This window comes from Dermacentor albipictus, chromosome 6 (assembly GCF_038994185.2).
Source record: "Dermacentor albipictus isolate Rhodes 1998 colony chromosome 6, USDA_Dalb.pri_finalv2, whole genome shotgun sequence".
Classification (NCBI taxonomy): Eukaryota; Metazoa; Arthropoda; class Arachnida; order Ixodida; family Ixodidae; genus Dermacentor; species Dermacentor albipictus.
The window spans coordinates 14,563,120-14,577,326 of NC_091826.1; the positions used below are offsets into that span (position 1 = coordinate 14,563,120).

The 14,207-nt window shown below is 50.0% G+C and overlaps 2 protein-coding genes across 12 annotated transcripts in view; one reads left to right on the forward strand and one right to left on the reverse strand.

Annotated features, from left to right (window-relative positions):
- Positions 1 to 14,207, forward strand: part of LOC139060795 (DNA (cytosine-5)-methyltransferase 1-like) — a 118,061-nt gene that overhangs the window by 31,355 nt on the left and 72,499 nt on the right. The window contains exon 2 of one of the 9 annotated variants that reach the window (XM_070539951.1): positions 3,980 to 4,177. The exons of the other annotated variants lie outside the window; for them this stretch is intronic. The gene's annotated coding sequence lies outside the window, so the exon portion shown is untranslated. The remainder of the gene's footprint in view (positions 1 to 3,979; positions 4,178 to 14,207) is intronic. 9 annotated transcript variants of the gene reach the window in all.
- Positions 1 to 14,207, reverse strand: part of LOC139060796 (uncharacterized) — a 172,159-nt gene that overhangs the window by 11,411 nt on the left and 146,541 nt on the right. The window lies entirely within an intron of this gene.

Below are 14,207 nucleotides of genomic sequence, written 5' to 3' on the forward strand. Positions count from 1 at the left end.
CTGCGCGTCTGCAACTTCTTCGTTCTCCGCGCAAGTCGATTGGTCGCCACGTGGCAAGAGCACACACGTGACTCAGAACGGCGCCTTCGAAAACGAGCGTATACGAGTAAGCCGTGCGTACATTCCTGTTCTTCCGGATCGCATCTTTCTTTTTCTTTTTTAATCTGTTCTTCACTGATCACTTCCGCACGCTTACCTCCCTACGTGTGACAGACTGGAAAGAAAAAGAAAGAAAGAAAGAAAGACGAAACCAGCGCGCGATTCGCTTGTCGGGAGGGAAGTGTGCACATGGAAAGCCCGCTGCCCGACAAAATATTCGCTAGGAAGCCCACTTTCTCTGCTCGACGGCGCATTGAATTAATAGTGCCTATAGGAAGAAGCTGAGCTGTGGCGCAGCGGGAGGCAAACAGGAGGAGAGCACGGCTCGGAGGCCCATCTTGACCTCTTGTTTTACTTCCCCCCACTTACAGTGCGTCCGCGTACGTGCGTGCGTGCGTGCGTGTGTGTGTGCTTCTGCGTGCCTGTGTTCAGGGAACGGACGTTCTCGAAACCTCCACTTGACCCCCTCCGCACCGATTTGGCCCGGCATGCTTCCTGCAGGAATGCGGAGGCTTGTGCGGTGGAACAGAAGCCACCGGCTTGCTGGATGTCGCTTGAAGCGTGATGCTATACTACTGTCTGGGGGACTACCCTACCGATTAGCGCTCGTTGGGGGTTCGGAGGCGTTACGCGTAACGCGTTTCTTTAGGAGGGGACGTGCGATATGGCCGCGGTGGGTCAGTTGGCGTGGCGCTCCGCTGTCGAGCACGAGGTCGCGAAGTCGAATTCCGGCCGCGACTACCGATAAAGGCGTGTGCGTTTAGGTTTAGGTGTTTGTTTAAGAAGCCTGCAGGTGGTAAAACTTTATCGGGCGCAATCGACTGTGGATTTTTTGTCATATCCTTCAGAGCGGCTTTGAGATGTTAAACTTTAGTCCCGGTGGCCCCCTTTTTTCAGACAAGGGAAATAAATGTTGATTGATTGATTGATTGATTGATTGAGTGATTCTCTGATTGATTGATTGATTGATTGATTGATTGATTGATTTTAGCTACAGCCATTACTCATCAAGCGTTTCCTGCTGTCGGGATTTGCTTGTCAAGCGGCCGGGGCTTTAGATAAGAATCTACTGGTTGCACATGCCGTCATTGCGACGTTATGTAGGTGGCGAGGCGTATTCTCTTGGTCACTGCTCGCCGTCGTGATCACTAGCCACCCGTGTAGTCCCGTCGTGTTTGCGAATCACGTGACCGTGCATGTGGCGCGAACTGAAGAGCACCTGTCGCACTCAATCGCCGCCGACGAAGCACAATTGTTGCCCGTCGTTTCGACAAATCTCCATGGGGAAGCCGTTTATTCGCAAAATCGAAGATATCGTTGCGTAGAGAAGTAGTTAAGCTCTGCAGCTGTCTCCGTCGCGTTTTTTGTTTATGTATGTTTCACAAGATATATTACATAATGCGACGATTTGAAAAGATGAATTTTAATTGTCCCTATTTACGTGTCACCGCACGTTGATCCTAGACACAACGTTGGTATTCGAGTTTCAAGAATCAATCTGAAATACGACTCCTTTAACCTCAACACTAGCCGCGACTGAAATCGCCTTCCCGTCACCCTCGTCACCATTCAAGATGACACAGTGTTCAAGGCTGCAGTTTGTAATCACCTATACCGAACAACTCTGTTTATGTTTTGGTGACTTGTGTGATACTTTTTTGTTAACGGCTGCTTACCTTAACGCGTGAACTACCATGAAGATGAATGAGATGTCCTCTCCCACCGCCCGCTTTTCTTCGTCATATCGCGATATTTGTACGCTGGGGCTTCTCTAAACTGGGATACATAGCGCAAAAAAAAATTACACAGGGACAAGCAGAACACAGGACGAGCGCTAGTCCTGTGTTCTGCTTGTCCCTGTGTAATTTTTTTGCGCTATGTATCCCAGTCTGAATGCATACCACCAACACGCCCAAACTTCTTCCCTGCTAAAGTGCATAATTCGCTAAACTGGGCTTTCGGTGGTGCTTCTACTTCCTCCGGAATCGAACCAGTGACCCCTAATTTCGGTTTACACGGCCTGTGGCTGCGTGGCGGAATCGACGGGGGCGTCACAGTGTGCACGTACTGCATAGCGATGTTGCGAAAAGACGCGAGCGCGCAGACACTCGTTCAGAGACGCGTCGTCGGGCTACGACTCCTCGATCCTGCCATGTCTGTAGAGCGATTACGCGTCTGTACAGCGATTACGCGTCTCTACAGCGACTACGCGTCTCTAAAGTCTCTATACGCCGAGGCGCTCCGCTCCGCTCTCGAGGCCACGTGTGGGGTGCGCGAGCAGACAGAGAAGAGGTCAGCATGCCAAAGAAAAGATGGTCGCGCCGAGATAAGTTCAAGGGAAACCGGTGTCTCAATTTCCTCCCTCCGTTGGGCGTACTTCGAGACGCGTGGATAGATTGAGCGTGCTTCTCTGAGTGCGCTGGAGACAGCAGACAGGGGAAGAAACAGAAAAAAAAAAAAACGTTGGTCAAGAAGACGACGTAATCGGTTCGAGCTTGAGGAATTCCGGTCAGGACGTCGTCCATGTACGAAGCTGCCCCCCCCCCCCTCCTCCCTCCTCTATATATGCATTCTCACAAGCACTACGCCGGTTGATCGAATGTCGCGCGGCCTGTTTCTTTTCTTTCTGCGGAAAGTTGACGCACTTGTTGATGTTGAAGTATTCGAGATGCCGGCGAAACACGTTCTCTGGAAGAAGCTCGGGTCGGCTTGGACGTTGCCGAACTTGTCTACCGCCGCGATGTTCTCTACTGACGAGCCTTTGAGCTTCGATAGAGCTGTTCTTCAGCTGACTGCTTCTCTGGCAGCCTTCGTGTCTGCTCTCCCGGCATCTTTTGCACGAAAGTTCTTGTGTGTTGGAGGTTTTCGGTTGTAGCCGAACTTGTTTCTTGGCTCATTGTATCAATCCGTATACGCTCGGACTGCATTCTCGTTCGACGTCATAGTCGTGATATTCTCCATTCACTTCGATTATTCTGCTTTACGGTAGCTGACAGTGACAAATATGATTTTCATTCGTCATTTTCTTCCCGCGGTATACGCTGCTGCCGGCGAAACTATAGAAGCGCGCAGAAACTCGGCTTTGTCGTCAGACAAGAATTCTTCTTGAGCAGGGTCAGGCAGCAGGGGCGCGAGGCTTTGTTGGCGCGTCTGTATTTCCCGGACACCTGAATTTCTCGGCGTTATTCGGGCCCTTAGCGTCGCTCGATGACGATTTTGTCGAGGTATTTTCAAATTGCACGAGCCCACGTGTACACTGCAAGTCCACCTGCCCGTTCCCCCGACAAACAAAGTGGCACACAGCTGATGGGAAGCGGATATCCAGTGACACATTGTCGAAAGCCAGCTGGTAATTGGTGATCAGTTCTGCGCCACTCGTGTCGCCTTGTAAACTTCCTTTTGCCGCAGTGGCACTGTGTAATGGTATGATGGTAATTACCGTTCGGCGTTACACTGTCGAAGGAGCTTGAGCTACCGCCACAGCAAACCATGTGCCACGCGTTGGTTTCAGCAACAAAGCGCTAGAAAAAAACGCAAAAGCACTCGCGTGCTGATATTATGTGCACTTAAAGAAAGGTGCGTGAAAAAAAATCAATATCGGGCCCTCGACTGAGTTTTTGTCCACCAGGACGCCCTTAAATCCGATAAATTATATTTATATATATATTAACGGGCACATTTCGGAAGGCATTCTTGCTGCGTTGCTGCGGCTCCGGTGGGGATTTTCTCTTATGCCAGTGCCTGTGCCACGATTTCGCCATATAAAAGCCACCTGTGGGACGTATATACAAAATACTTAATTATTCTCATTTACACCGTTATTTTTGATTTGGCTCACTGCCATCGCTCTTCTTTCTTTTTCTCTTTCTTTCTTTCTTAGGCTTGCAGCTTGCCGACAGTCAGGGGCTTCTTGTTCTTTCAGCGAAACTGCATATGGTTTAAAATTCCCCCATCTAGAAACGCACTCATCATTCGCCACTTTTGAAGCAACTAGCTTGGCCTCTGGTGTGCCCTCTTCGCCACGTCTATGAGCTACTGGACAATCACTGGACAACTCCACTATATTGCCAACCCAAGGGTAATGTTGGGACGTTGAGCCTTATCACTCTCTTATGAAGTCAGAAAAATTGGCACGAGACCATTTTGTGAGGTGATTAACTGTGCGTCGTCAGCGAATTTTGAATGATGCCGAGACAGGCTACACCACTTATCCCGTGTGCGCAGCAGTGAAGCTTGCTTTTCAGAATAGATTGAAATTGTGCGCGTAATAATGTTGCCGTCGTGGTTTGCTTACTCTCTATTCGGCGCACAACCCGAAAGGTAATTCGAAGTGGTAGTTTCGTCACTTTCGAGGGACGCAGTTCTCTAAACTAAGCACTTCAATCAGCGATAGCTATTCTACCAGCGACAAGCTGTCCTTGCGTCACACTGACTCGCATGCTCGCCAAAACGCAAGCTGCATTTCGCCAACGCAGCCGCTTTTTGAATGCTGCGGGATCACTTACTTTTCCTCTTCTTCCGAGAAGGTATAAAAATGGCGACTAAATTAATCGGTGTTTCAGCGGGAGCACACTATACACACACGCCGCAGATCCTGAAAACCTGAAGCGGCACACGTACACTGCCCGGGCGTCGTCGTCGTCTGCATGCCAAATACGCCCGTCGTCTGCTTTCTCTTTTTTTTGCTCCTCCTTGCCTTTCGCCCATAGAATTCAGGGCGCCCCACTCTCCGTGGTCGAGCGTCCCGCGATGCGGAATTACAATCACGTCTCCCCCTGCAAGCCGGCTTTCGCTAGCGCCGCTTCTCTTCCTGCTTTTTCTCTTAGGAAATTTTCTTTCTTAACAGCCAGCACACGCTTGCGCGAATATAGTGGTATCTCAAAGCGAAACACCTTCGTCGTCTGCAAGCGGTGGCAAACGCAAGGAGGATGACTGAGCACGCGTCTTGGCGATACAGAGCGCTAGGCCTAAAAAGTGAGGCGGGACGCGAGTTTCGAAATGAATTACGACGTCAGCAGGCGCACTTTGACCGAGCGATCGCTTCTGCGTCCCGTAACGCGAAGTTCGTGGGTGGCCCTCGGCATCCCGGTGCTCTCGAATGCGAGCGTCCTTGACCGAGAGACGTGTCTGGTGGGTTTTATTTAAGCCGTACCCTACTCCCCGGCTATGGTTAGAAATGGAGCTTCGCATCGAGACCTGTGCAGATCCGTCTGTTTCACTGCCCTGAAAGTGCCACGCGTGGGAGGGCTGCGTTCTGTGCATGGCCCGACTTTTGCCAGTTCCCGGAATTCGCACCGCGCATTGTTAATTAGATGGAAATGTAGCTAGAAGCGCTTAGCCACGTTTGCACAATGCTGCAGTGGGATGACGTTTTTCTCTGGTGGCTATAGTTGCGTTGAATACGAATGTATCCTCTTTTTCGTCTGTCTTTATTTGGGCTTCCATCGCGTTGCACAAAAGTTCGAATGAGTAACTTGGGGGGGGGGGGGGGGTCGTAGCCACCAGATGCTGAAATCTACATTCACGTGTTACGCGTATCCACCTGCACGTGAGTGTGTATTGCTCTGACTGGCTACACATCTATCGCACGCGTTCCACGCTTAGTTCAGTAAAATCGTGTGTGCCATCACAACGCGTAGAGCGCTCCGCTTTGCTTTGAGGAATCATGGTAACCGCGACCTTGAGGCGTTGAACTTAATTCGAGTGGCGAAGCATTTACGCTGTTCTTTGTGGGTCTTTTGCTTAGTCGTCATGCGTAGAACGTCCTCCACGCTCGACCTCTTTTGTGAGATTCTTTTTTTAAAACCTGAATTCGTATCAGTGGCACGATCGCAGTATATGTAGGTAATTTAAAATGTAATTCCAACACAATAACGTTCAGCCTGTGTCAGTGATACCCCTTAGCAAACCCTTGTGAGAGGAAGCTTTAAAAAAGAAAAGGAACACTCAAGTTTCGTTTGCTAAGCGAGAAAAAACTGAAATGTAACCTGTAAACCACGCCGTACAGGATCGCATGCTCGGGCGGAAACCCAGCAGCTCCGTGCTTCTTTCCGAGTCAAAGGCTGTGCGGCCGGCTAGCCGAAATTGCTGCCTAAGCTACCCTGAACAGAATAACAATATGCCGGCAACAGCCACGCGCAACGGTTAATCCTCATCGTTTGCCTTGGCGTCCAAATGCGGCTGCATCCGTGCCATCTGCCTAGCGTTGGAACCTGCGCGACCTTCTTAGTGGAAGCGCGAGCTTCTGGCGGTCGTCTCCGCAGCGCTCAAGGGCTCAAGGCGCCGCGATAAACATTTATGAACTTGGGCGTGAACGCGAACAAGTGCAAGTACTCCGACACCCACGTCTTGGCAGGGACTCGATCCATACCGGAGGTCTCACTGCTTGCAAGGACGCCCTGGCTGGGGCGGGTCTTCATCCGTACTGCACCGTGATTGCGTCACCGACTAGAGATGTTCCAGGTGCTACGGGGGCGGACCTTGTATGACCGCCATGCTGAGAATGGCTGGGACGGAAACGGCACCGACAGCTCAAGAAATTCGCCTCCATAAAACCGCGCAGTGTTTTGGAAGCTCTCAAGAAGGCGTCAATTGAAATGATGCTTGTAAAGCGTACTTGTAAAGCAGGCACGAATTTGCCAATGTTGCACTTGTTGTTTCTGGTTACAATGGCTGCATATTTGACCCACATGCGAAAGCCTGCACACTATAGTCCTTTGTTTTGTAGGTGTCAGCGTGGCGTTTTGAATCGGCGTACATAAAAAAAAAAAAGCAGCGATAGTGGTGATATCGAATAATTTCTCTTGAACGGTGACCTGGGGTATCGTCTGTATTGACCTGACGTATTGTGCACACAATCTGTGCTGTGTTACTTCGGTTTCCAGAAAAGAAGTAAGGGACGGCGCTATAAACCTCTACAAAGGAATAGTGGGCGCTAAATATTCGCTGGTGCATTGGGACAGATTCACTTAGAATGAGTATAAGACACAGGAATGCTGCGACGTTACGCACCCGCCGCAGTAGCCCAGTTGCCGTGACGTCACGCCGTTAAGCTTGAGGTTGCGGGCTAGATCCTCGTCGCGGCGGCCTTATTTCGATGAAGGTGAAATTTTTGTAAAGACGCCGTGTACTTAGACTTGCGTGCACGTTAAAGAACCACAGGTAGTCAAAGTCAATCCGACGCCGCCCACAACGGCGTACCTCATAATCATATGGTGGTTTTTGCACGTAAAACACTAGAATTTATTATATATTTTTAAAGCCTTACGCGATGCACAGAGAAGTCGCAGAGAATAGTTTCGAAAGAATCTGTGGTGCTTGTTATAGTCTAAGGTATATGTACAATACAATGGCGAAACAGGTCTGTGCATGCTCATACCTTTACTGTATTCTCTGGGAGTCTCGTAGCTTTACGAACCCTACAGACCTTTTGGCACACCGGAAACGAGATAAGAAGGTTTAGTCATGTATTACGCGGTTTAACTTCTTATATATATCACGTCCGCTGCGCACGCCTCAGCTATGGCCTTGTTGCTCGGCGCAGTCATAATACAAACAACGGCGCGTGCGGCGGGCAACTGGGAACAAAGACGTAGCCTTTCTTTGACGCCGAAATTGCTTCGGCCTTGGGGCCGCGTCTGCGGCGCAGTGTATACTTGGCTCCAACGTCGAGATGCACTGATATCGCCCTGAACGTTGTACTACATACGTGTGTACGCGCGTCGTGTACGCGAGTTTCCTGGAACACCTTGCGATCACCATACATTGTCCTTAAAAAAATACAGCAGCCATCGAAAGCTTCACAAAACACTTTCAACGAAGACAATCCGTCATCGTATGTGGGGCGACACAAGCTTGGCTGACACATGCGTCACTAAAATGGGAGGTGTGCCTCGCTTCCATCAGCAATATAGGTTCCCCATTCCGATGATTCACTTCCTCGTTCTTCAATAAATGCGTTCAGTTAATGCGTTTTTAAGGTAAATTGACTTGAAACACCGTCGAAAAACCAACAAGCCTTATATCCAATAAACCGATTTGTACATACGTGTTGTTTTTTTCTCTTTGTTTTTGAAAGAGGATCCGCATACGTTCGTGTAATCGTGCGGTGCTTGCTCCATATGGTATGCGGGAACATGCGGGTTTTTATCACATGGGGGCGTGCACCGTATGGTGAATGGGAACGTACATGTTTTATGTGGAACCTCAAATATGCTCATGTGTGAATATTGTATGCACCCGCCATGGTGACGTAGTATAGCTGCGGCATTGCGCCGCTAAGCCCGAAGGCGCGGGAACAAATACCGGCGCGGCCGCATTTCGATGGGGGCGAAAAGCAGAAGGCGGCCGTGGACCGTGCATTGGGTGCGCGTAAAAGAACCTCAAGTGGTCGAAATCGCTCCGGAATCCCCCTCTACGGCATTCCTCATAATCATGTGGTGGTTTTAGCGCGTATAAAACCCCGGAATTTAATTTAATTATTGGATATGGGACATGCACCTTCTTTTTCTTTTCTTTCGATAGGGTTACATATTGCTTCGTTTCGTGGTCGTTACCGTCTTTTCAAGCTCAGTCGTTAACTTCAAAATTTTCTGCCCCGTATGTTAGTGCCGTTAGAACGCACTGACTCCTTATGACTCGCGCACATTTACCTTTCCTTCTTTCTGCTGTGCACCGCGGCGCTTTGCTCTCTCTCTCTCTCTCTCTGCCGTGCGCACGCGCGCTCTCTGCGTGCCGGACGAACGGCGTGCGTAGCCTTGTTTCAATAATCCCAGACGTCCCGCACGAGGCACGCGCCGGCCCCGGCAACCCGTCAGCCTTCCAGGCGACTCCTCTCCGTGTTCCTTGTGTTCCCGGGCCGTGCGTCTGCCGCATCGTTTCGCTTTATTTGATCCGTTAATCTTTTTTTTTCTATGCCCCGTCCTGTACAGGCGGCATGGAAGCGGCGCGTGATCGTGTATGCCGGCATCGGGGTCATCACTAATTGCGTGCAGCGCAGCTATCGCTTTTGTCATCGGACGCGCGCGCGCGAGGATAGAATCTGTGGAGACCTGTGAAGAGTTGAGCGCTGCTTCATGGGCGGCGAAAGAAAGAGTAAGCTGGGAATCGCGAACCTCTGAAGAGGGCGATGTCTTTTCGGCAAGGACCAACGGCCTGACAGCACTTTACGAGCATGTAATATTGTGATTAGTGCTACCGTCAGTGTCTTCAGCCTACTTACGTCAGCTGCAGGAGGGGTATCTCAACTATGCTCCAACACTAAAGAAAACACTTGGTAGCTGTCGGAACGCTGATTGTCACTCGACATCGAATTTGGCTTGCTGCTTTAATTACGCAGGGCTTTTGCTGGACCTGTGTCTAGGTACTTTCTATGCAGATGCGAAAACGAACACTACGTGGCCTTGAATTGAAATTTGAACCAGCATTTGCGCTCGTCCTTGATTAGCCCTATAAAGTGGCAGCTTACTGGCGGTAGCGAATGTCCAGAGCACTGCTGGAGTTTGGCATCTTCACTGCATGACTCTGCTGTCACACGGCGGAGCTTAAAGAAAGTTTTCAAGATCTTTCTTTTTTTGTGTGTGCGTCGATCGCAGTGATGCCCAACGTTGGTGAGTGTTGCTGCAAGCAACAAACTTCACCTCATGTCACCGCGTTCTCATGCGGCACGGTAAAACTGTTCTGTCGCTGCTTTATGGGGATACTCTCGCTCTAGGGCGACGTTAGTCGAAGTGCGAAGCCTTGCTGTCGCGACGGGCTCCCTGCCAGTTATACTGGGAACTATCCGATCAATCGGCGTGCAATAAATCGCTGTGCGTTGAAAACTAAAGCCACGAAAACGATCAATCGAGATCGTGCGCCATGTTTGATCGGGTTAGCTATTCTGGTTAGCTTAAGCTAAACATGATTACCTCAAACACGCTAGGTGACCACATTTTCGCCGCATCATTTTAGAGGTGATTCAATTAGAAATCGTTATGGACCAGAGAGCAGTATAGCCCCGTGATCTTAGTGCTGACGTGACTGGGAATTCAACGACACGTCTGAACTTCACCGTGTCCGAGACCGTGTTCCAGGATAGCAGCGCCCAGTAACAGCGGCATCCCTGTGCATCGCGTCGCCTGTCTGGCTCGACCTAAAGCCGTCGTCAGCCCTTATCGTACCGCATGTAACTGGAGGTATACAGACACGCGCCGCTTTTCGCAGTGAGCGGTTGGTCCGCGCGGCGCCGCTGTACTAGCGTGTGGGCGCGCGCGCGTCCCTCGCGAACTGCGCCAGAAAACCTTGGCACGTGCACTGCGTGTGGACTCTTCGCTTCATCCGCGGGCGCTGCGTTACGTAAAGCGCACTTTATAGCCGCGACAAGTCTTTGCCATACGGCGCCTCCGACATCGGCTGTGCGTCTCACTCGCGTTTGAAGCTTGCGTGGGAGCGGCTGAAGTCGAGGGCTGTGCCGGAGGTTGTGGGAATCGAGTCGGTGGGAAGAAGCGCTTGCGGAGATGACCTCAGACCTTCTTTTTTTTGTTATTTATTGCGAGGATTGGCGGGGAAGGGGGTTGGGAGAAGCGCCTTTTTCGCCTCGCCAGAAGGTCGGAGTCTTGACCTCGCGGTTGACACGTCCGTAAACAGGCGCCGTCGCGACCCCCTTTCTTTAAACTCAATTCAAACACCGACATCGTGCATGTATACTCTAGCATAATAGAGACGTCGATCCAGCAGGAGCGAACGCTTTTCCGGTGTTCCGCGTGGCGTGGTCGCACTGGCATTTTCGCGGATGGTTTAGCGTATACCTGCGTTTCTTGGCGCGAGGGTATGTTTGGGCGAAGTAACGCTTAAAACTTTGCGTTAGGGATAGCTAATTTATTTTTCCGACACTCCATTTGAGGCAGTGGCCGTTAGGAATTGTTAGGGCGTTGCCAGTGGGTTTTTTAGTTAATCGAATCAACTAATTACATATTCATTTATGAATGTTATCGCTCGTTTTGTAATTGTGGAACTATAGCATCTCGGTGAACGCTGGGCACTAAATACGAATGGCCTTTATTTATTTTTATTATATATTGTAGCGCTGGTAGTGCCTATGCTAAAATATTTGCGATCGCGTTGTGCTCGACGCGGCGATAACGCTGTCTTGTTCGATCCTTCCATTGTGTACGCATGGCAGTGCAGTTCAATACCGTCGTTCAAACGCAGCTCCGGAGACAGCTTCCTGCCCTTGTTAGCGCAGGAAGATGGCACTTGGGGGAAGTCGCTTGTGGCTCGGAGGTGCGTGCGCCGATAATGCGCTTTTGAATTTTCGCCTTTCTGAAGTTCATTGCGGAAATGACTATTTTTTTTTTTCGAGGGCACAGCTCGGCTTGTTTCTATAGACAACGGCCGGGGTTAGGCTCTGCACAAAGCCGCGGAAGCAAGTGCAGAGCACGCAGCTACGACGTCCATTACTCCAAAGGAGCACATAACGGAGTGGTCGTGCTTGTTGTGGCTGGGAGAACAAGACGTCGAACAGAGGACGAGACTGTGCATAACTTGACGGCAGGCGGAGTTGCTGCGTTGCCGGCGACAAAAGGGCGTCTCTTCGGGCGCACTTTTGCCTGGTCGGCTTCACTTCCGGTCAAACACCATCGTGGCTCGCGGGCGAAGGTTGCGGCGAGTTCGCGTCGTTGCCCGCGTTGTTTTGTCCTGTTGCAGCACGGGGGCGGGGCAGGCAAAACAGGAACGGAACGTCTGCGGTTTTCCTGCCGCGTCTGAACGCTCGTTTCCGCGTCGCTTTCGACCCGCTGCTCGTCCTAGCTCTGGCCTTTTAACTGTTTGTCTTTGGTTCCTCCGATCTTTTTCTTTGTTTTTTGTTATACTGCTTTCGGTTTCTGCTCCTCAGAGATGTGATGTTCGCAGTGCAGTGCTTTCTGCCGGAAGTGACGCCTTGTGGCGACTCTGCGTTGCTTTTTATGCGAAGCATATTACGAGGGCTCAACCCAGCTCCTCAGGCGCGGCGGTGACCATGAAATCACGTGACACCGTGACGTCACGACAGAGGAGAAGTGGCTTTGGCTCAACTCTTGCAAGACGGGCTGGGTGGGAATCGAACCAGGGTCTCCGGAGTGTGGGACGGAGACGCTACCACTGAGCCACGAGTACAACGCTTCAAAGCGGTACAAAAGCGCCTCTAGTGAATGCGGTGTTGCCTTAGAAACGCGCTGTTTCTAAGGCGTGCGTCTCTTGCTCAGGCGCACATTTCGTTGCCGCGCCGAACGCTGCTTTGCTCGACGCTCACCGCGTCCAATGCGGGGCGCGTAGTCGCTGCCCTGTAGCCCATTGTCTTACACCCCTTGGCGGGTCGACGGGAACGCTGTCGCGTTCCACTCTTGAAGGCGAAGAAGTAATGCATGAGTTGTTTCTTCGTCTAGCCGAACCAAATATAGCCAAGCAACAGCAGTTCACCAGGCTAAACAGTGGTTCAACAACTAAAATAAAGGCTAGTATGCTTCGCATCCTGGGCTTAACCTTACCTAAGCCACAGCCATTTTTTTTCCTGTGCGAGTGTCAGAGGCGTGTTCACAAAGCGCGGATTGTAGCTCGGTCAGAACGGGCTCGTAATTGCACAGCGGGAGGGCGGCAGAGCATTTTACGGAATGACCGGCTGAGTCGGTTTATATAAAAGTAGCTAGTGTTCATCGTGTTAAACAACGTGTTATTAACGCCATCGTATCATCAATAAAGTGTCATCGTGTTAAAATAATAGCATATGCTTTCAACGTCCATCTGCTCGAACGCAAGCGTTTAACAATTCCGCTTTGCCTCGTGGAATTAAAATTTGGAACGGGGTTCCTGATTCTATGGTTGACATACGTGACCCAATAATTTTCAGAAATGAGCTAACTTTATTTTTTTTCGTTATAGACTTTTCGTATATTGAGTGCTTTATGAAGTGAATTAATCCTACCTTCCTTCTGTAATGGATCTATTTTTCATTGTATAAACGTCGTTTTCTGCTTGTATTTTATTATTTTGTTATTGTACAAGGTGTATTTCTTATGTGCTTTTGTTTTGTATACTTGCACACTAACGCATACACGTTACGTCCTCGCGTGTTTCGTTCAATGGTTCTTTCGCCGTCTTTAATATTTATTCAGGATATTTTTTTCCTATTCAGAAGTAATGAACTTTGCTATGCCTTGTGCCATTTACTTGTGTGCTTGTTTATTACTGTAACTCCACCTCTCCCCCCCCCCCCCCCCTCACGCACTGTTCCAGACCCTGGAACCTGTGAGGTATAATGTATACATGAAAAAAAAAAATCAGTTGTCCACGGAATATGCTGAGTTCATCACCATGCGTTTCGTGGTTGCAACGTACGTATACTGCATACAAGGCTCGTCATCACTGCACTTCAGTTTTCTGATCTTGAAGCAAATAAAAAAGAAAAGTGGGTTTCCACATGGCCATGCGAATGTAGCGGAATCACAGTCTGTCTACGAGAGAAAATTTAGGTTGGTATTATAGAACTTCGCGTCTATGAGCTGCCACATAAAGCTGCCAATCTGGTCACACTGTTGTGGCCTGGTAGCTCTTATATGGCGTCTTCCGGCAGCTCTACCACATGAGATGGTAGGGAGACCAGGGCTCCGTTAAGGCGTTGGTCCGGGGTTCGATCCCCCGGACCAGGGCAAATTTGTGTTCAAGTGCGAAGCTTTCTTTCTGAGCAACCCGCATGGGTTTCCTTTGTAGCTTGTGCAACAGTTGGGTAGATGACAATTTCTCCCTTTCATGTAGTCTTCATATTGAAAGACGCGACAGATTGTGAATGCACGCGGGTACCCTACTTTCTCGCTACTGCTCTCGCTCTGAATGCAAATATTCTGACATGAAAAGGTCGAAGTGTTGCTCTTGCTGATTGAATTATATCGTATTGTTGAGTGTTTCTTTCTGTCCAAAGCCGGTCGGGTCCACGAGCCGCTGTGACCCGTGACATTTCTCAATCCTAATGGTGAGCCAGATTTCTTATCTTCGACCGCCTCTCGTGTCGCATTGCGAAAGTGATATTACTGAGGTTTCGCTTCTCAGCATGCAGGGAACCCGATAACATTGCCCCCCTGCTTTACCTGCAGTACTTT